This window comes from Miscanthus floridulus, chromosome 3, assembly GCF_019320115.1.
Source record: "Miscanthus floridulus cultivar M001 chromosome 3, ASM1932011v1, whole genome shotgun sequence".
Taxonomy (NCBI): domain Eukaryota; kingdom Viridiplantae; phylum Streptophyta; class Magnoliopsida; order Poales; family Poaceae; genus Miscanthus; species Miscanthus floridulus.
In genome coordinates this window covers 37580844-37604481 of record NC_089582.1, presented here as the reverse complement: position 1 = coordinate 37604481, position 23638 = coordinate 37580844, and the positions used below count along the sequence as shown (strand labels likewise).

The following is a 23638-nucleotide window of genomic DNA, read 5'->3' as shown; positions in this document are numbered from 1 at the left end:
ATGGATTGCTTCTTTCAGAAGAGATTCCGGAGTTGCAGACTGAGGAACACCACCATATTCCATCAGAGTGGAGGCAACAAAAGCTGTGGATTGGCCAAATCTCTTCTCCAAGCTCATTTGAGACATAAGAATTGATTTCTCGTCATCAAATCCAGCGCCTGACAAATAAAAAATGACAGCATGAACACATTTTTCAAAACCACCAAAATATATTGTATTGAGAACTTTTCAGCTGAAAAGTTGTATATTGTACTGAGAACTACAACGCTCGGGCCTGAGGGAGACGGAGGGTAGCGTGAGAGAGAGAGAGAGAGATTAGATACACAGGAAACCCTAAGTGTTTGTATTTAGGGTTATTTGGATTGGTACAATTACAATTCTCAGAACTTTGAGATGTACCATTAAAATTCATCTATTTTGATATCTACCATTATAATTCATCGTTTCACTGAGTTTCGCCATTTTCTACGTCTTCCAGCTGCTTGGGCCCACTGGCAGTCGTATGCGCATTGTTCTCTTTTCTGTATGGATGATTTTGCCCCCGTCCGAAGATGAAAGAGCCCTGCACTGCGCCTGTGGCCCCATCTCTCAGTCCCTTCTCCTCCTCGCACTCACTCTGTCTCTCACTCTCTCGTCCTCCCGACGCGGCGACGGCGGGGAACCCTAACCCTAGCCGCCGGCGTCCTGGAGCCCGCGCCCGCACCCGAGTCAGCTGCTGCCGCCGGCCAACTCCACTGCCGCACGCGCCCGAGCTGTCCTCCCATGGCCCCATCTCTTGGTCTGTAGGCTCTGCTCCGTGGCTGCGCCTAGCTTTTGAAGCCATGGCCGGGCAGTGGACAGGAAGCCCGATGAAGGTACCTTCGACGGGCTCGAGCGCGACGGGCAGCGGTAGAAGAGAGTGCCCTTATTGCCATGTTCCTTTGGTCTGGATCCAGAGCAAGCAGCCGACGACAAAGGGTCAGTGGTTTCTCACGTGCCCATACAACATTAAGGTTAGGATTCTTGACATTGTTGACCTCACTGTGTCTCTTGATGCTACTCTGATTGATGCTTTTTTGTGTGCAGGGTGATCATACTACCTACGGCTTCATCTGCTCAGAGTTGAAGATTGAGGCCTTGGAAGCAAAGGAACGCCGGTTGCAGACCGGTAAGGAGACATAAGCTGACTGTTATGCCGAGTTGAAGGAAGAATTGCAAGAGTTGAAGCAAATTGTGGATAGTGTTGTAGCTGATTTGTGGAAACTGAAGGTCCAACCTGCTGAGCCGAAGCTTGAGCTGGACACGAAGAAATGTCATATTGTGCTTGATTGTTCAGTTGTATCGCTGGTTTTTTTTGGCTTTGTAGGTGTCCTGATTGGTGCATTTGTTGTTGCTGTCATGTGGAAGTGAACAGCTAGAATGTGTGTTAGTCAGCTAATGTAAGTGTGGGTTGGTTGTGTTAGAGCTGTGGCTCCCTGTTACTTTTGTGTACTGATGAGGTCCAAACCTTCTGATTAAGTTACAAATCTGTGGTTAGCTTCCAGTGAGCTCAACTTGATCTATGGTAGCTTAACTTGATCTGTGGTCGCCATGTTTGAGCAAAGCTTGTGTTCATCTTTTCAGTGTTCAATAGCTTTAGATGTAACTGTTAACAAAAAATAAATAAATGTCAATGTTGGTTACAGACTACATATCAAATTGTTGATGTATGGGTATAGATCTTACATGTAAAGATGTAACAAGTGTAACAATGCATTATGGAGGTTACACTAAGCTCTACACCGACGCAGCAATTACCCCTAATCAAGCTAATCAGCACATGAGGAAAGCCGACCTTGGTGTTTTCATCCTAGAACCTAGGAGAAAACTGATGATTCACATCAAAGCAATTGCTACTGCTAACTCAGTCATTATGGCAGATGTAGATCCAAGATGTCTTCTTCCTTACTGACAATCAATAGATGGTACGCTTCTTCAATGGATCGAAAGATGGCTTCAAAAGCTAGGTGCAGCCACGGAGCAGAGCCTACAGACCAAGAGATGGGGCCATGGGAGGACATCTCGGGCGCGGGCGGCTGTGGAGTTGGCCGCCGGCGGCGGCTGACTTAGGCGCGGGCGTGGGCTCCAGGACGCCGACGGCTAGGGTTAGGGTTCCCCCGCCGTCGCCGCGTCGGGAGGATGAGAGAGTGAGAGACAGAGTGAGCGCGAGGAGGAGAAGGGACTGAGAGATGGGGCCACGGGCGCAGCGCAGGGCTCTTTCATCTTCGGACAGGGGCAAAATCATCCATACAGAAAAGAGAACATTGCGCATACGACTGCCAGTGGGCCCAAACAGCTGGAAGACGTAGAAAATGGCGAAACTCAGTGAAACGATGAATTATAATGGTAGATCTCAAAATAGATGAATTTTAATGGTACATCTCAGAGTTCTGAGAATTGTAATGGTACCGATCCAAATAACCCTGGTATTTATATACAGGAGTAAAAGAATATACAGGAGTATCTTTTTAGCCTCCCAAGACAACCTTCTATTTTTTTATTAGGCCAGTCTTAGTGGAGTTTTGTATGAGTGTTATTTGCATTAAATAGTTTGTCACAGAGGTATTTTTGATGAATTGTATTTATGAAGTGAGGATAAATGATGAAACTCTCTTGGCACGATTACCAACTATCTATGAGTCATGAAATTAAATACCTATAAAACTATAGAATAAAACTTTGTATTGAGAGTGGGTGTTTATCTAAGTTTTATTTTTCATTTTATATGACATGAAAGTATGGGAAACAACACCTTAAAAGTATCCACGGAGAGTGGCCTAATTATCAGTCGGTCTCTAGGACCTTCTATTGTGCTGTACAATGCATATATAAATGTGGTTAGGACCAACTACCAGAAACATCCCAATAAATTCACTACAATCTCTCATAAAAAAATTGGGTTAGCTTCAAAATTAAAAATAATATTTTTGGATTAACTGCTTTCACGTTAATTCGTATGGCGCTCTAAAATTCGTCAATAATAGCAATATAATGTGTTATGTTTTATAAGAAAAAAGTATTATTAGATATGTTAAATATGACTCTAGCATTATGAACTATAATTCAAAATACTCCCTAAATTTGTATCTACTATCCACATCTATCATAATAATATTTTAATATTTCTATCCACACTATTAAATTAGTAAAGAGAGATATCAAACACGCCCATATAATGTACAAATTCAGATGGGGCACAAAAAAAGGAAGAAAAAGAAAATATCCAACCGTGGAACCAAATTAATGACCACTATTAGCAAAGCACAACGATCTCTCTTAGACATGCCAAAATGCCAATTCTAAACATGTGTGATGCTCTGGATTCAAATAAAAGTTAATTGAATGTAGTAATTGTAATTTTAACATATATTAAACATGGTTTTCTATTGCTAAAGTATCTCAAAGTTAGCTCTTATGGAAGAATCTAGCCCGTGTGGCAGCACGGTTTGATGCACTAGTGAAAAAAATTAGAAACAATAATATTATTTTCGCATGAACATTTCCTAAATTAATGGTAAAAGGTAGGTTTGCAAACTTTCTTGTAGGACATTGTGCATTTTTTTGGGGCACGCCACGTAGGACATTGTGCATTTACGAACAGATAATAAAGTCTTAAAGAAGCATAAAACAAGTTGACTAGGCAGCGCACAGAACGATTAGACAGCTCATTGACACTAAGGCGGAGGAACTTCCCATTCCATGAAGGAATAACGGTACCTTAGCTGAGACAATGCATCTGCCATATGCGCTTTCAGCGATTATATATCTCTCTCATCAATCATCATCGGCCAAAGGAACCAAGCTCTACGCTGCCACGCAATAAACCAAAAGCCATTACCGGGCATGCAGCTCCTACTCCTAACAACCATGCATCTGCTGCAGCTGCTCCTGCTGACCTCCGCCGTGGCCACAACCAGTGCAGCTGCAGGCTTGTATCCGTCAAGCCATGACCATGACGACGAGAGAGCTCTTGTGGCTTTCAAGGCCAAGATCTCCGGCCACTCAGGTGTGCTGGACTCGTGGAACCAGAGCACCAGCTACTGCAGCTGGGAGGGCGTCACCTGCGGCAGGAGGCACCCGTGGAGGGTGGTAGCCCTGAACCTCAGTTCCCAGGGGCTCGCCGGCACCATCTCCCCCGCCATCGGCAACCTCACCTTCCTGCGCTTGCTCAACCTGAGCTACAACAGTCTTCACGGTGAGATCCTTGCCAGCATCGGCTCCCTTAGGCGCCTTCAACGCCTTTACCTGGTCCAAAACACGCTCACTGGTGTCATCCCAAGTAACATCAGCCGCTGCATCAGCCTCCGTGAGATCCGCATCCAACACAACATAGGCCTGCAGGGAAGCATCCCAGCCGAGATTGGCAACATGCCATCGCTCTCAGTTCTACAGCTGTCAAACAACAGCATCACAGGAACTATCCCGTCTTCTCTTACGAACCTTTCCCGGCTGACCATGCTATCCTTGGCAGCCAACTATCTTGACGGATCGATCCCTGCAGGCATCGGGAACAATCCGTATCTTGGTTTCCTTCAGCTCTCCCTTAATAATCTCTCCGCTCGGCTCCCTCCTTCCCTATTCAACCTGTCATCTCTTTATATCTTTTATGCGGCTTTCAACCAGCTCCATGCAGGGTTTACAATACCGGTAAGAAAAAAATTTCGGTCCACAGCGATAAATATGAAATTTCGGAAATTTCGAAATTATCGGTTCAAATTTAAATAAATTTAAATTGAGTTTTAAACAAATTTGGCATCATTTCACTAGAAAAACTCTATAATCCATCATTCATCATAAATTTATATAACATCGACGAAATAACATAATATATCACAGAAGTAGAGCCGCGGTAATACAGTGTGCTGACGGTGGGCGAGCTACATATACTAGTGCCGTCCAATGTGTGAGTGAGAAAATTAAATAAATTTGAAGAAATTTAGGGCTTTGATAAGACTAGATGATATGGAGGGTCATTTTAGTGTGGTTTAGTGTAATTTTAGAGCGAAAGATGAATTTAACCGAAAAATTTTGACCGATAAAAAAAAATTTCGGACCTCAGCGAAAAAGACGATATTTTGAAAATTTCGGTGATATTTCGCCGAAATTGTAAACCCCGGCTCCATGGCCATCTACCATCTGACCTGGGGAAAAGCCTTCCGAGCATCCAACAGTTTGGGATTGCAGGAAACCGATTTACTGGAGCTCTTCCGCCATCGCTAACCAACCTCTCCAGGCTCCAGCTTCTTGACTTGGGAGTTAATAATTTTACTGGAGTTGTTCCTGCTGAATTGGGCAGGTTGCAACAACTTCAAAAGTTTGCTCTGCATCACAACATGTTAGAGGCAAACAACGAGGAAGAGTGGGAATTTATTGGTTCTTTGGCGAATTGTAGCAGATTACAGCACCTGTCCTTTGGATGGAACAAGTTTTCAGGGAAGCTGCCGGGTTCTCTGGCTAATTTGTCCACTAATCTCCGGTGGCTACAGATTCCAAGCAACAACATATCCGGTGTCATCCCATCAGATATTGGAAATTTGGCAGGTCTTGAGGTGCTTGAAGTTGGCGAAAACTTACTCACTGGGGTCATTCCTGAAAGCATCGGGAAGCTTACACGATTGCAGATGCTAGGCCTCAGTTCAAACTACCTATTAGGACATCTACCATCCTCCATCGGAAACCTTTCTAGTCTACTTAAACTTTATGCAGACGGCAATAGCTTGGAGGGGCCAATTCCACCCAGCATTAGAAACTTGAGCAAACTTTTTCCCTATACTTCTTTCAAATAACAACCTTACTGGCTTGATTCCTAACGAAATTATGGAGCTGCCATCGATCTCGATGTATCTCGGTCTCTCTAACAACATGCTGGAGGGACCACTTCCGTTAGAAGTTGGTAGTTTGGTACATCTTGAACAGCTCTTCCTATCAGGAAACAAACTGTCAGGTGAGATACCTGATACTATTGGCAACTGCAGGGTCATGGAAATCCTCTCAATGGATGGCAACTCGTTCCAAGGAAGCATACCTGCTACGTTCAAGAACATGGCAGGCTTGACTGTACTTAATTTGACGGACAACAAACTAGATGGAAGCATCCCTGGCAACCTGGCTACCCTTACCAACCTACAAGAGTTGTATCTTGGCCACAACAATTTATCCGGAACAATCCCAGAGCTTTTAGGTAATTCAACATCGCTACTTCGTCTAGATCTGTCATACAATAGTTTGCAAGGTGAAGTACCAAAAGGAGGAGTTTTCAAAAATTTGACTGGACTATCAATTGTTGGTAACAATGCATTGTGCGGGGGGATACCACAGCTCCATCTGCCAAAATGCTCAAGCTTTCATGCAAGAAAGAATAGCAAAGGCATACCCAAGTTTCTTCTAATAACAATCCCAACAATAGGAAATCCCATCTTACTTTTTCTAGTTTGGGCTGGATTTCACCACAGAAAGTCCAAGGCAGCACCGAAGAAAGATTTGCAACCACAGTTTGCAGAGATAGAGCTTCCAATAGTTCCATACAATGATATATTGAAAGGAACAGATGGATTTTCAGAAGTAAATGTGCTTGGAAAGGGAAGATATGGTACAATATACAAGGGCACGCTAGAAAATCAAGCCATTGTCGTCGCTATCAAGGTGTTTCATCTCCAACAATCAGGGTCCTACAAAAGCTTCCAGGCTGAATGTGAGGCACTAAGAAGAGTGAGGCACACATGCCTTCTAAAGATCATTACATGTTGTTCTAGCATCAACCACCAGGATCAAGACTTCAGAGCACTAGTCTTTGAGTTCATGGCTAATGGCAGCTTAGATCGATGGATCCATCCAAATTTGGATGGCCAAAATGGACACAGAGCACTCAGCTTGTCACAGAGGTTGGATATCGCTGTGGACATTGTGGATGCTTTGCACTATCTTCACAACGGTTGCCAGCCATCGATCATCCATTGCGATCTCAAGCCAAGTAACATCCAAGTAACATTCTTCTCAATCAGGACATGAGAGCTCGTGTAGGAGATTTTGGCATTGCTAGAGTTCTAGATGAAGCACCAAGCAACCATCCTGTGAATTCCAGTAGCACCACAGGAATAAGAGGTTCCATTGGATATATTGCTCCAGGTAACTCAAGCTTTTTTTCTGTTTCATGCTACAAATAATAGAATATATCCCTATTAGCTAATCAATATGTGCTTCAGCGTGGTTAAAAAATAAATCATAAATTCATGGATAATTGGGTTAGAGCTCAATAAAATTGCTTATCTTTGCTCTTTCCCATTTGCTCATATGTTTGCCTTTAGTTTGAATCTTACCTTCCACTATGCGTTGGACATGGAAACAGGCATATTCAATGCTTCCCTCAAACATGTACCCATTGCCTGCATAGTGAGACACATCATGCCTTTATACCATAAGTGGATAACTTGGAAAATATATATGGTTAATTTTTAGATAGTTTAAAAAAATAACAGATATGTGCTATTAGATTCAGACTTAGGATTACTTTAAAATGTTTATAATAACAGTACAAGTGCGTAATTCAGAAGCAAATTTTAATGGTTATTACTATATGTAAATTTTCATGTTGGCGTTATGGACAATTTAGATGAAGATGAGGGGTTGTGTTAAGTTAGTTTTCGCAATGTCATATGCTGGTAATTTAAATATACAAGATAGAAATAGTCATTTAAGAATGTTCTTATAATGGGAGAGGTGTGTATTTTTAGAAAGCAATATATATCAAATGCATATTATTTTTGAGAGAACATCTCGAATTTATTTTTAGTTATGTCTAGCCTTGTGAGCACTAGTGTGGAAGCTCCAATAGCATTATCCAATTACTAGTAGTAAGACGCACATCAAGTAGTCTTTGAGTTTTATACATATATACTTATGTATTCTCATATTTTATTTCACTACAGAATATGGAGAAGGACTTGTGGTGTCAACTTCTGGAGATGTGTTTAGTCTTGCATCACTTTGATCGAGATGTTCACAGGGAAGAGCCCGACCGATGATATGTTTAGAGATGGGATAAGCTTGCATTATTATGCCGAGGCAGCTCTTCCTGACAAGGTTATGGAGATAGCAGATTCCAACATCTGGTTGCATGATGGAGTAAACAATAGCAATGATACAAGGCATATAACAAGAACCAGGGAATGTTTGGCGGCCGTCATTCAGCTTGGTGTCCTTTGTTCAAAGCAATTGTGCAGGGAGCGACTGTCAATGAACGATGCTGATGCAGAGATGCATGCTATCAGAGATAAATATATTTTTACTCAATAATAAAGTGGTGTTATTAGTTCATATTAATCGCCACTACCTTATACTATCATGCTTCTCTAAATGTATTGTTGAAGTCTATATTATATATTTGCTTCTCTTTTTCCAGCTGTAATATCTCCTTTTATTAATATATCAACCCACGTCACCTGGTCATTCTAAGGTCTTGTTTGGATGCACATGTATTTATCTCAATCTACATGTGTTGAAGTGGATTGGAGTGGAATTAAACTAAGTTCCATTCCATCCAGTTCAACACATGTGGATTGAAGTGGATACACATGCATGCAAACAAGGCTAATTGCAAATTGCAAACCAACGGTCCATTCCAGCATGAACCTTGGTCGCAAACTGAAGTCTCCAGCATAGACTACGAAGACGACACAACAGGCAGCAAGCATATATTATACAGAATGATTAGTCACAGAGCGTGAGCTGTGAGCGTATCATAGTCAGCCAATGCAAAGAAACCAAGCTCTGTGCCGACACGTAAGAAATCAAAATCCATCGCCGCCGGCCATGCTGCCCCTAAGACTAAGAGCCTGCAGCTGCAGGCGCCTGCTGCAACTGCTCCTGCTGATCTCCGCCGCAGCGACAACCAGTGCAGCAGCAGCAGCCTTGTGTTCCTCAGGCCATGGCGACGACGAGGGAGCTCTTCTTGCATTCAAGGCCAAGATCTCCAGCCACTCTGGTGCGCTGTCCTCCTGGAACCAGAGCAGCAGCCACTGCAGCTGGGAGGGCGTCACTTGCGGCAAGAAGAGACACCCGTGGGCCATGGCGGGTGGTCGCTCTGAGCCTCAGCTCGCAGGGGCTGGACGGCACCGTCTCCCGTTCTCCCCTGCCATCGGCAACCTCACCTTCCCGCGTTCACTCAACCTGACCTTCAACGGACTGCGGGGAGGGATCCAGAGACTTCACCTGATGCAGAACATGCTGGCGGGCCGCATTCCTAGCAACATCAGCCGCTGCACTAGTCTCCGTGTGATCCGAATCAGCCCGCCGAGATTGGCGTCATGCCGTCGCTCTCGGTTCTAGAGCTGGCGAACAACAGCATCACCGGAACCATCCCGCCGTCTCTTGGGAACATTTCCCGGCTGGCCTCCTTGGCAACCAACTATCTTTAGGGCTCTTTCGTTTTGACCCGGAACGGCCCGGATCGTGGCCTGATCCGTCCAGATCGAATAGGCCCGGTTCAAAGCCAGGCCGGATCAAGAATGGCCGTTCGGTTAGATACGGCCCGGAATGCAAACAGGTCAATCCGGGCCTCCCCCCCCCCCCTCTGGCCCGGAATGGAGACGGACCCTACTACGTCCGGAACCTATCCTGGCGATGGCGCGGCACGCGACTCGCGACTTGCGACGGAGCGGCACGAGGCGACGGTGCGGGGCATCGCGAGGGGACACGACGGCGCAGCATGAGGCGACGGCGACCGCTTCCCATCGAACGTCCACGTTCTCCGCTGCCTTCTCGCCGGTAACGCATTGCCCTCGTCTCTCTTGCCCCATTCTCTCCTTGGCGCTAGGGTTCTTGCTTGCCTACGCTCCATCCGTCGCTAGGTCTGGGCTGGCGATGATGAGGTCCGTGGACCAGTCGAGGAAGCGGTGGCAGTTCTGAGGAACGCTAGGAGGTGGGCCAGGAGCGGGTGTGCGGTGAGGCCATGGGTGGTGGGCTTCTTCTTGGTCGTCAGGTGGTAGGAGATGTAAAGGAGGGGAGCAGGACGAGCAGGGAGAAAGCGCTTACTTGTAGCTCGGATGAGGAGGAGGAACCCATTGCCATTGACTTTGTAGCTTTTGGCAACAGCTCAAGCTCTACCTTCCTCCACCCCTGTTTTGCACTTACTTTTCTCTCATCTCCTCTCTGTGTTGGCCTCACAGTCACAGACTGGAGGAATTGGAATCTACAATATTTTTCCATGACTTCTTGTGCGTACAGTATTTACTATGCTTGATTCAGTGGTAACTCTGCAACAACTAGCGACAGCTTATTTCTTTATGTGCTCTATATGCTTGTGGTCATGTGAGAGATTAATTTTATTGCAAATTTTAACTTTAAATAGAAGCCTCATCTCTTGCTGCTACTACGTCATTTGCTCTAAAGCAACCCTAGGCTGCAGTTTCTTGGATGGGTGATGACTGTTAATCACGTTTCTAAACATGAGTACTAGTAGTGAAATACCTAGTTAGTGATGATCAGGATGTATTTCTGGACTTCTGGTGTCTGTTTTTGTGCTTTTGTCAATTGTAGCATTTACGCATTCCCTATGATTGTTGCTTCTGGACTGATGTTTCTGGACTGCTGCAGGGAGGTGCTAGCTTGCTCCTGATGTTGGACTGCTACCTTGCTGTAGCATTAGCTATCTGTTAGAAAAAAAGAGCATGCTGCACTCTTATGGAAAACTATTGGAAAACCTTGGAAAAGTAGGGTAGTCAGCCAATGCAAGTAGATATGGAGCTACACCTCTGCTCCTTTTGAGTGAATTCACATTGCAAACTTATTTTGATTTGCTCTTTTTTGCGAACACACGCCAGGGAAAGGAATTTCCCTTTGTTTCAGTCTGTAGTGAAGACTGAAGTTGACATACCTAGCCTATTAGCTCACTTTGTTACTTGTATTATTATCTAGATGATGTCTTGAGTTGCCAAATTGTTTCTTGTTACTTGTAGATCTCTCCAGCACCATTTAGAGTTGGGGAAGGTGAACCTCCGCCTTCTTGGGATCCGGTACCAACTCCAAAAGGTACTCCAAAAGCTTCTATATGACTATAAGTTTATATATGCTTCTATAAGACGACTATAATCTTTATTACAGCTTCTATATGACATGGTCAATAATATAACTTCTATATGACATGGTTAATAATATTTAGCTTCTATATGACTATAAAATTGTATGCTTCAGTCCTGCAATGCGACTCTCACTACGAGATCGTATTAGAAAGAGGGAGGAAGAAGACGATGACATGATGCTATTTATTTTCCCCGCCTTATATCTTATGAGTTCTGCTAGAAGAGGGGAAAAGAAGAAACGTCATACTTCGGAAGAAACATGCAAGGTTAAAGTTCGTAGACTCCTCGAGGGACATGTCAAGAAATGTCAAGTTGCATTTAGGATGGAACCACGCATCTTTAGAAAATTGGTAAATTATCTTAGAAGCAAAAGGCTTGTTGTTGATACTAGGATAACTGTGGAGGAGAAGTTGGGTTTCTTCCTATACATGTTAAGTCACAATGCCTCATATGAGGATCTCCAAGTGTTCTTTGGGCACAACAATGACACCTTCCATCATCACATCAACCACTTCTTCAAGGTGGTCATTCCCGCACTCTCTCACTGTTACCTTCAAGCTCTTGATCCTAATCAAGTGCATAAAAAATCCAAGACAATCCTAGATTCTATCCATTTTTCAAGAATTGTCTAGGTGCCATTGATGGAACTCATATTCCTATTTCCATAGCCCCTAAGAAAGCTTCTCCTTTTAGAAATAGGAAGGGCACACTAAGCATTAATGTGATGGTGGCATGTGATTTCGATCTCAACTTCACTTTCATTTCTAGTGGATGGGAGGGATCGGCTACAGATTCCAGAGTGCTACGATCAGCTATGAGCAAGGGCTTCCAAGTACCTCCAGGCAAATTCTATCTGGTTGATGGAGGGTATGCAAATACTCCATCTTTTCTTGCTCCATATCGAGGAGTTCGATACCATTTGAAAGAATTTAGGGCTGGACATCGAAGGCCACAGAACCCAAAGGAGCTCTTTAACCACCGCCACGCACTACTGAGGAACCATGTGGAAAGGGCTTTGGGGGTGCTTAAGAAGCGCTTCCCCATTCTAAAAGTTGCCACATTCCACATGTTGGAAAATCAAGTAAAGATACCTATAGCTGCTTCCATCTTCCATAATCTGATCCAATTACTTCATGGAGATGAGGAATGGTTAGATCATCAGCCAAATAATATCCCTCCAAGAAACTTTGTTGTTGTACCAAGTGGTGATCAAATGAATGACCTAAATGTGGGTTCAGTACAAGGCAACGCTTTAAGAGATACCATCGCCCAAGAAATGTGGGTTCAGTACCAGCAACATTTAAATTAGTCTTTGATTAAGCTGTAATAAGTTAATAAGCTTGTAATAAGCATGGATTGTAATTAAGCAGAGACTTCTTTTTAGTCTTTAAATTAGTCTTTGAATAGGTTGTAATAAGCTTTTGTCATGAATAAGCTTGTAATAAACTTGGCTTGTAATAATTGAATAAGCTTGTAATAAGTGAATAGGCTTGTGTCATATTTGACAACGATGGTTGGAAAAGGCTCCCCGAAGCTCAATATGATTGCAAGGGCGTCACCAAAGTTGCACTGGTTCTTGGGTACAACAAGTGGTATTAAAAAGAAGGCTTCTCCTAAATGCAGTAAGGCAAAGAAGACCGGAGGTTCTCCGAGAGGTATGGTGTTTAATTCTCTGCTATTATTGTTGTTATTTCTCTGCTATTATTGCTGTTATTTGTTTGCAGCTGTTTGCTACTAAAAAGAACTTTCTTGAAGTAATTCTCTTCTATACAGTTTATTCTACCATGTGCTATTATAGTAGTTTTAGTAAACCTGTAACATGTAAACTGGTATTTCTTTACTGTTATTTCTATTTGCTGATTTTTGGTAACCTGATGTCTGACCATGGTTTACGTAGTAGTAAAGCAAAGAGCGGACTAGAATCCAGCCCTTGAGAAGTCCCAGGTAGACATTCTCCATGAGTATAAAGATAGTGGCTACAGGGTGGAATAAAATGGTGAAGGAGTTCTATCTGAGGATCAAGTATGTCAACTACACAAAGAGTTAGATTCAAGATAAAGAAGGACAGCTAAAGAAAGACTATAGAATGCTCAAAGAGGCAAGGAGGCAGAGTGGGGCCACCTGGAATGAAGATAGGCATATGGTTGAAGGATCACCATCTATGTGGGATAACCTTGAAATTGTAAGTTGATTTCTTGAAGTAATTCTATGGATATCCTCATAGTGATAACCTCATATTTGATCAATGGTTCTCTTTGAATGTGCAGACATTCCCTAAAATTAGGAAGTTCCACAACAATAAGGCAAGATTTCCACTATTTGATGCTTTGGGAGAGCTTTATGATGGTAGGTTCACTTTCTATAGTTGCAAACAGTGCCAATCAATATATTCTTTTTGCTTCTCACTTTAGTATTTGTTTGTTTCTATCTTGCTGCTCTATATTATCCTGTGATTCACTTGACTTGTCTAGTAGTCTTTGATCAAGTATTTTTATAGTGCTGATGACTAAGCAACAATATGCTAGTTACAGTAATGCTTTTCTACTAGTGCTGATGACTAAGCAACAATATGCTAGTTTTATAGAGTTAGGTTATATGTTTCTACTTGTCACAATTTATAGATGTCAGAACATCAACTCTACATCCATGTTCTTCTCATCTGTATTGTGATGAGTTTTCTTTAGTTCTACACTACTAGTTGCTCTGCACGATATTTTTCCCCCAATTAACTCCTTCTAGTTGTCATAACTATATTGGTTCTCTTTATACTTGAATTTCATGAGGAAAGACCACTTTCTATAGCTATTTCCTTGTTATCGTGCAGGTCATTTGGCTGAAGGTACTTACAATCTGACTTCTCTTGAGCCACCACAAGAGGAAGCACCATTTCGACAAATTCATGATGTAGATGACTTGGACAGCATTGAGGTTCATGAGGTACTAGATGAAGATGATTCAATCACTGAGATACAAGAGGAAGCAAGTGAGGTTGTAGCTATTGAAAGAAATGGACAGCGAGGTTCTCTGTCATGAGATAAAGAAAATGAGGTCATAGTTGCTGAAAGAAGCAGGTAGCGAAGAACTACTACTACTACATCAAGCAAAAAACACGAAAAGGAAGAAAAGAGACCTAAGAAGGGTGAAAGGATTGAAGAAATGATGAGGAGATACCTAGACATGAGGACTAAGCAAGTACAAGATGAGTCTGCAGATCTAGCCAAAGAAAAGGAGGTTGCTCAAGGTAGTGACTTCTCTATCAAAAGGTGTATATCCGTTTTGAGCACAATGGAAGTCACAAAGGAAGAAAAGGCAAAGGCATTTGCAGTGTTCATCAAGAGCAAAGAAAATAGAGAGGCCTTCCTAAGTGGTTGTGAACTAGATCAAGAAGCAACTTTAGTTTGGCTAAAAAATGTGATGGTCTAACAGGTCAGTCTACTTAATTGCTAAAAACTTGATTTTTTTCCTTCTATTAGTTTAGGGGCTCAACTTTTTATTATGTTACTGAACCGCACACTCCATGACAGTCAAGTAGGGGCTCAATTTTCACTGCACTATTTATTTAGGAGCTGCTTGCGTACTTATCAATCTTGCTATCTACTTTGTTGCTTGATTTCTGGCTATCATGGTTCATGTCTTACTTTCCTGAAATGAATCTGTTTCAGTCTTGTAACTGGAGTTGTACATTTTCCTTTTGAAGATAGTGAGTTAGTGACTATGCAGACCATTCAGTAGATTGATAATAGTGCTTGTACAATTTTATTTTTCTCTTTTTTTGCCAAAGGATTTTTTATAAGTTGCTGAAGGATACCTGCAAGTTTAAAAGGATGTCAAACTTTTAATAGCATCCTAGTTCTTGTATTTGGTGAAATCCTTCTCTTGACATCTAGCTGCAGTCTTTCTAGTAGGCAGAAATACCTGAACAGCAGATGTACCTTCAAAGCATGTTTCATTAATTGCTTCTGTTAATGTTTCTGTAATGGCAGCAGCACTGATAGAGGCCCACTCAACATGTTTTTTTTGCAAGAGATAGGATAGAGCCTGTGAAGGCATTGACTAGTTTCATAACTAATCAAAGCTTTTAAACTGACATATTGATTCAATTATGCTTTGGTTGACTACATCGTGAGTCATTTTCATTTAATTATTTGTAAAAGAAAGCTTGCTGTCATTTTTAGGGAGGAGACAATGATCAAGAAACATTGGATTGGACAAAGTGCCTGGACACTTGAGTAGGCTTAGATGAGTTATCTACTGGTTTAAATTATGAAGATTGTAATTCCATGAGTGGATCATGGCAGCCTTTTGGTGCACCTTTTTGTCACTTTTGACAGTAGCTAGCATGTCCTTTATATGTGGCTGCACATTATCTGTGGTACTCTGCTATTGTTGTTGCCCATTGTCTCTACATGTATGAGAGCATGATGAGAGACTTGCAGATAAAAGAACTCCAAAACATGGGAGATTTTATCTATTTTATTTTGTTGCAATGTATGAGAACCTATTTTTGCTGCAATGTATTTCATGAGATGTATTTGTAGTACTCCAACACTTGTTCAGTACCACAAGCAAACGAACGTGGCCTAGAGAGATCAGTCCTATTCCTAGACTGTTAGCGACGGCATTGCCTAACCGAACAGCAGGCAGGGAACGGTTACAGGCAGGGAAGGAGTGACATGCAGGAATCCACTCATTCCTAGGGTGGAACAAATCAGCTCCAGGATTGGATCCTGAGCAAACGAACGAGGCCTTAGGGAACAATCCCTAAAGGCATCGGGAACAATCCGTATCTCGGCTTCCTTCAGCTCTCCTGCAGTGGCCTCTCTGGTGTGCTTCCTCCTTAATTCCCTTTTACAACCTATCCTCTCTTTATTTCTTTCATATGGCTGTCAACAAGCTCCATGGTCGTGTACCATCTGCTTGGGAAAAAACCTCGCCAGTGTCCAAAAAATTGGGATCAGAACTAACCAATTTACTGGAGCTTTTCCACAGTTACTCAATAATCTCTCCACCAGGCTCCAGATTATTGACATGGGAAACAATAGTTTTACTGGAGTTGTTCCTTCCGGACTGGGGCAGTTTGTGAAAATAGACTGAGCAAAAGTGAAAATGCACATCGGCGTCCACTACCACTCCCAGCAGCAGCGTGAGGCCCGGCCTACTGGGAGTGGACGAGTGGTAGAGGAAGCTGATGTGCATTTTCACTTCTGCAATCCATTTGCTCAGAGTTGGTGATGAGCATCAGACTAAATAATGGCACCATCCTTGGCACCTTAGGCAACCACAATAACTTGTCACGACCAATCCCATAACAGTTAAGTAATTCAACACCACTGCTACGCCTTGATCTATCCTTCATAATTTGCAAGGTGAAGGATCAGAAGAAGGGGTTTTCAAAAATCTAACTCGACTATCAATTGATGGGAACACCATGTTATGTGGTGGAATACCACAGCTTCATCTGCCAAAATGCCCAAGCTCTAGCACAACAAAGAATAAGAAAGGCTTGCCGAAGTCTATTAGAATAGCAATACCAACTACAGGAGCTCTGGGCTGGATTTCTTTACAGAAAGTCCAAGACAGCATCGAAGAAAGAACCACCACCACGATTCCCAGAGATAGAGCTTCTAGTAGTTCCATACAATGATGTACTTAAAGGAACAGATGGATTTTCTGAAGCAAATGTGCTTGGAAAGGGAAGATATAGTACAATATGCAAGGGCACACTAGAAAGGTTGTGAATGTGTTTCATGTACATCAAGCAGGGTCCTACAAAAACTTCTAGGCTGAATGTGAGGCAGTAAAAAGAGTGAGGCACTAATGCCTAGTAAAGATCATTACATGTTGTTCTAGCATCAACCACTAGGGTCAAGACTTCAGAGCACTAGTCTTTGAATTCATGGCTAACGACAGCTTAGATAGGTGGATCCAGTCAAATTTTGAAGGAGAAAATAGACAAGGAGTCCTCAGCTTGTCACAGAGGTTGGATATCACTGTGGACATTGTGGATGCTTTGGACTACCTTCACAACGGCTGCCAACCATCCGCTATCCATTGCGATTTAAAGCCAAGCAACATTCTTCTCAATGAAGACACATGAGGGCTCGTGTTGGGGATTTGGCATTGCTAGAGTTAGATGAGCCAACAAGAAAGCATGCAATGGCTTCTAATTGCTCAATAGGAATAAGAGGCTCCATCAGATATATTGCTCCAGGTAACTCAAATTTGATGTTCTCCATGTTCTTCACATGATAGTATCTAATTATTAGCTAGCCCTGTGCACATGGCATATCTTCTAACTTCTATGCATGTTTATGTGTGCTCCAAATTACTCCACATCCAAAACTTTTCATTTCAACCTTTGTAGTGATGCAAACTGCAAAATGTATCTCTCATTTCAACCTTTGGTTTACCCTTCTGATCCAAATTCTGTTCTTGTTCATTGGAAAATTTATTAAATCATTTATTTTATTTAGTGTCCTGCGCCTGCAGTGTGTGTTGTAGTGCCTTGCAGTGTGTTGCGTCGGTCCCTCTTCTGATGCTGCCTCCATCTACTCACCCAGTCTTTTGTTCGCCTCCTTGTCCTGTTGGCCTACTACACCTGGGCACCCCACACTAGGTTGTTGATCACGCCACATCCAAAACTTTTCACTTTGGATTGTTAATAAAAAACACTAAATAAAAATAGATGACTTACTAATTTTTCTATTTTTTTGAAGATTTATTTAATTTATTTTATCAATTTAAAGAGTAAAAGTGTGGTTTATAATTTTTTTTAAGTTAATATACTTTGTTTGCATAAGCTTTTTGTGTGAAAATGATTTTCTAAAATTCAGTTAAGTCACGGTTAGTATTGTTAGATTTTGGAAAATAAAGCCTAAAAAATGTTTCAAAACTAGTTTCGAAAATCAGTTTAGTTTTAAGTAGAAAAAGTTTTAAAAATGTCTTTCTAAAAATGTTTTAGAAGTATGTTTAAAAAAGTTTAAATTTTTAAAATAGTTTACAAATATTCTCAAAATAAGTTTCAAATTTTAGTCTCCATTTTTTAAATGGTATGTTTAGCTTTCAAAATTAGTTCGGGAATGATCTTTTAAAAATATAGTTTCAAAAATGATTTTCTAATATGTTTGAGAAATATTAGAGATTTCAAATGGGTTTAAAATTACAATTTTAAAATATAATTAGTTATAAAAGTTTGTGAGTTTTCAAATTTTAATTGTTTTAAAATCATTTGGAGAAAAATGGTTAAAAAAATCAATCATATATATAAATAAAAAACCTTTCTTTTTTGTTCCTTTCGCCCCTCTTTTAGCCTTCTTCAGCTTGTGGCCCATGTCCGGCCCCGCCCCCTTCATCTTTTTTCCAGCACGTAGGTCGCCTCGCGCTGGCGGCCCAGCTAGCACAGCAGCAGGTCCGCCCCGCCTCTTGTGTCTTTCCATTTTCCATTATTTCAAATACATTCTATAGTAGATAATCCAACTGTAGTTTCTTATATACAACCTGTCAGCTCTTCAGAAGTCTTCCGGGGCTTCAAATTGAAGGAGAAGTAGACAACAAAGAATCCAATTGTTGTTTCTCATATATTTTCCAGGATCATTGCAATCATAGGGAACAAAAGCACTGTTAGATTCATACTAACATTTACCATAATCTTTTCTAATGAACAATGAATTTGTAATGAGAAGTGAAATCTAGATTTGGTTGGCTTGAGAATCTGTGATTAATTATATGCTTGTGATCATTTGTGTTAAAGTGAACGTCTAATATTATTTGAGTGGATGTATAAATATTATAGTGCACAAATATGGGTTATATTGGTGGTAGTATGGGGATAGACCTGGTACAGTCAATTCCTGACGGCCTAGTTACCTTTTCCTGCCGGATTGGAACGACAGGAAAAATGCATGATTCCTGTTGGGGTGCTTTCGTGATGGGATTTTCTGAGAATTATATTGACAAGAGCTCTTGGCCAGTCAAACCTAAACCGTCACGCGCTGTCTGTCAGGAAAATATGGTTTTCCTGTCGAGCTGTTCCCGTCGGTTGTTTCCTAACTGCCAGCCCCATAAAAAATTATATTCCTGACGGTTTTTAGGCTCTCCTGTCAGTTTTCGGCCATGAGGAAAAACTGTAGCCAGATCATCCCCATCCCGCACGAACGAACTCGAGTATGGTGGGCCTCCCATTCGATTCGAGCCGGGTGCGCATGCCGAGAAGACCCTGGGACTATGTTTTCGCCATATACGCCAGGGGCGGATCTACAGTAGTAGCATGGGGGTACAGCTGTCCCCCCAAAATTTCTGAAAAAAAATCAAGTATATATATTCTTTAATATCTTGTATATGTATAATACTCTTTCTAGGCCTAGCTGCAGCCCATTTTCAAACGTACAGCAGCCCATTTCCAAACATATTGACGTATAATAAGCACTTTGCCGATCTGCCGAATACGAAACGACGCATCACAGCTCACAGCGATACAACTCCTTCCTCAACCCGCCCGCCGCCACTGCAAAGACGGAAACCCTCGTCGTCGTCGTTCAGTCGTTGTCTGACGGCCGGCCGGCTGGCTGAGGCGCTGCTTGCCTGCTTCCGATTTCCGACCTTTCCTTCGGCCGTTTGCCCGTCCTACACGCTACGCCAATATGCCCAGGAACTGCCAAACTGACAAGTAGCAAAGGGTAAAAATTCAATCTTGTTCTATTGCGATCACTGATCAATCATTTTTTTACCGGAATATTCCCATCAATAATGAGTTCTAGTTTGTGGAATCCCTCTTCTATCTTCTAATTTGACCGATTATTGCAGACTGCAGAACATCAAGGATCAAGTAGCATGAAGAGGAATAACAATCTTGCATCTCTATGGAATGCTCATGCTCAGAAACAGAAAGCACAAAAGGTGTCTTCTTCCACTCCAAATCAACTAATTATTCATGATCAGCAAGTAGGACCTGAAATTCCTTGTGAGGAAGAAATACATGAGACACAGGAGATGGAAATGGAAGATCAAGAAGCAAGACCTGAAAATCCTAGTGACGAAGAAATACATGAGGAACAAGAGACAGAAGAGGGAATTTATGATGTTGATCGTCTTCCCCATGATCCTGGAAAGAGGATCCCCATCATCCAATATTCTGCCAATGAGCAAGATGCAGTGAGAAGAGGATATATTGCAAAAGGGCCATGCCAGCCAAGGACATATAATTTTCCACAGCGACAAATTGGTGGTAAGCGTCGCTTTCCGGTTAGATGGTTTGACAAGTATGATTGGCTTGAGTACAGTGTGGAAAAGGATGCTGCCTTCTGCTTTGTTTGTTATTTGTTTACGGATACAGCTAATTATGTTGGTGGTGATGCTTTTGTGAATAGTGGGTTTAGAAAATGGAACCAGCCTGCAAAACTTGACTTGCATGTTGGAAGCATTACAAGCACCCACAATGAAGCTCTTGAGAAATTTACTAATTTCATTAGGCCAAGAGCATCAATAGCAAGTACTTACATTAAGCACACCACAGAAGAAAAAGTTAAATATAAGGCGCGCTTAACCTACTCAATTTGTTGTCTGAGGTTTCTTTTGCGTCAAGGGCTGTCTTGTCGGGGACATGATGAAAGTGACACATCTAGCAATATGGGGAATTTTAAGGAACTCCAAAAATGGTTGGGTGAAATGTTTGAAGATGTTAGAAAGGTTACAGGACAGAATGCTCCCAAGAATTGTCAGATGACTGCCCATTCCATACAAACAGATATCATTAACTGTTGTACCAAAGAAACTAGCAAACTTATTATTGAAGATCTTAGAGATGACTACTTTTCTATACTTGCTGATGAATCTAGTGATGTTTACCAAAAGGAACAGTTAGCTCTTTGCATAAGGTATGTTGACAAAAAAGAGAGGGTTACAGAAAGATTCCTTGGTATTGTTCATGTTCAGGATACTACTTCTTCAACACTAAAAGTTGCAATAGTGTCTCTTCTTATGGAGCGCAAATTGACATTATCTAAATGTCGTGGTCAAGGATATGATGGAGCTAGTAACATGAAGGGGGAAATCAATAGGCTGAAAACAAAAATCATGGACGAATCTCCTTCAGCATACTATATTCATTGCTTTGTGCACCAACTCCAATTGACTCTTGTTGCTGTTGCCAAACAAAATGATGACTGTGTCGCATTTTTTAATTGTGTCACAAATATTTTGAATGTTGTTGGGATTTCTTGTAGAAAGCATCACATGCTTAGAGAAGCCTAGGCACATGAGGTTTTGGAAGCTTTAGAACAGGGTGAAATTGAAACAGGACAATGTTTAAATCAAGAGATGGGTCTGGGTAGGCCAGGAGATACTCGATGGGGAACTCACTACAAGACTATTTCTCGTATTATTGCTATGTATCCCACACTCCGGAAAGTTCTTGGGAAAATCTCAAAAGATAAATCTCAATCTGAGCGTATAAAAGCTCAAAATTGCTTGACAGTAATGGAGTCATTTGACTTTATATTCATGGCACACTTATTGCTAACCATATTTGGATATACTGATGAGTTATGCAAGGCTTTGCAAAAAAGGGATCAAGACATTATTAATGCTATTGAACTTATTGAGATGACTAAGTTCCATTTGCAAGTGTTGCGAGAGGACAATGAATAGGAAACCTTTCTGAAGGATGTCACATCTTTTTGTGTTAAACATCGAGTCAAGGTTCCTGATATGGATGGTTTTTATGTGCCTGTGGGGAGACCAAAACGTTACTTTGTGAAAGTAAAGAATCTTCATCGGTTCCATGTTGAAATGTTTCTAAGTGTCATTGATATGCAACTCCAAGAGCTCAATAGCAGGTTTGATAATATATCTTGCTTATTATTTTATTATTGTTCAGCTTTTTTGTTTTTTCCTTTCGTAATAATTTATTTTCTTCTTACTGGGGCAGGTTTGATGAAGTTAATACAGAGCTTCTTGTTTGCATGGCTGCTCTAAATCCAGCTAATTCATTTGCTGCTTTTGATAAAGATAAACTTATGAAACTTGCAAAGTTTTATCCTCAAGATTTTACAAGTACAGATTTGGTCCAACTTTCTTCGCAGCTTAATATGTTTATTGTTGATGTGCGAAACGACACAAGGTTTCAACAAGTGTAGAATCTTAATGAGCTATCTATCAAACTAGTTGAGACAAAGAAGCATGATCGCTTTAAACCGGTTTATTTATTGCTGAAATTGGTCCTCATCCTTCCCGTAGCTACTGCAAGTGTTGAGAGAGTCTTTTCAGGAATGAACTATGTGAATACCAAGCTTCAGAATAAGATGTGTGATCAATACTTAAATGATTGTTTGGTCACATTTATTGAGCGTGACTTTTTTCGACGTGTAAGCAATGAAGATATCATTAAACGCTTTCAAGCCATGGCGGAACGGCGTGTGAAGCTTTAGCTGGAAACTTGTATTAGTATATTAGAATTATGGAAAGTTGAAAACATGTAACTTATCACAACTATTTTATCATCGTTTAGTGATCTAATTATGTTGTGTCCATGTTCGTTGACTATATCATTTTCGTCCGTACCCCCATGATTGAAATCCTAGATCCGCCACTGATATGCACGACAACCCAAACCCGCCTCCCCCTCCCTTTTCGTGTCCAATCGATGTCGTAAACTCGTGCCCCTTCTCTCCAACATGCCCCACCGGCTGTGTTACCCGTGGTGTTGCCCCTCGCGTCCCCGCACGGCTTTCGTCAGCACCTTTCCTAGCTCCACCGAGCGCCGCCTCCCCACCCAAACACCATCTGCCGCTCATCCCCGTATGATGTATGCCGTGCTGCCACTAGGCCCAACATGCTGTTACGCGCCGCCACCATACCCTTGAGCTCACCAGTCACCAAGAACCGCTGCACCTTTTTGCCGTGGCCGGCCGTTGGCCGCCGGTGCCATTTTCTGGACATAAAGAACCACCTGGAGGAGTCGCAGCTGCGCTGCAATGCCGGAGAGCCACTTCGCGCCTATCCTCATGGACCCCAGCCAGAGATGAGTCCTACGTCGACCGTGCGCCCGCCGTTCTGACTTCTGAGGAGTCATTGCGCCGGAACTAGGTTGCTGACGGCATTTGTTGGAAGGACGCTTCCCAACCATCCAACAGAAGATCAATGAATCATTTATGTTCCTTCGGGCGTGTGCGGGATTTAACTCGAGGCAGACGATTGACCAAAGCATGATTAGCGGAGGGACGGGGCAAGGAGAATGATCCACATCCACTGCATGCGAGGGTGAGGCGAAGACTGTGACATGCATGAGGAAACAAGTTGTGAAGTGGTGACGCCGTGACGAGATTGACCGTAAAGACGGAGGGGGCGATGCTTCATTTGTTACATTCCCAAAAAGGTGGTACATATCATGGGAAAGTTGCATTGGTACTACTTCTCTTCCTATTTTAGTGGATTTCAAAGAAGTGAAACACTTTTCCTTTAATATAAAGTGTTTATATGGAACTCCGCGGCCGCGATCGTGGACGCGGAGCTCCTGCCAAGCCCTGGCACGCCCACGGCGGCCGCCTTCC

At 42.1% G+C, this 23638-nt stretch overlaps 4 pseudogenes; all 4 read left to right on the top strand.

Moving 5' to 3' along the window:
- Window positions 1-848: 848 nt before the first annotated feature.
- Window positions 849-1389, top strand: LOC136547605 (uncharacterized; annotated as a pseudogene).
- Window positions 1390-3842: 2453 nt separating this feature from the next.
- LOC136541576 (putative receptor-like protein kinase At3g47110) lies at window positions 3843-8310 on the top strand (annotated as a pseudogene).
- Window positions 8311-11206: 2896 nt separating this feature from the next.
- LOC136545473 (uncharacterized) lies at window positions 11207-12402 on the top strand (annotated as a pseudogene).
- A 201-nt stretch (window positions 12403-12603) lies between these two features.
- LOC136543541 (uncharacterized) lies at window positions 12604-22516 on the top strand (annotated as a pseudogene).
- The last annotated feature ends 1122 nt before the right edge of the window (window positions 22517-23638 follow it).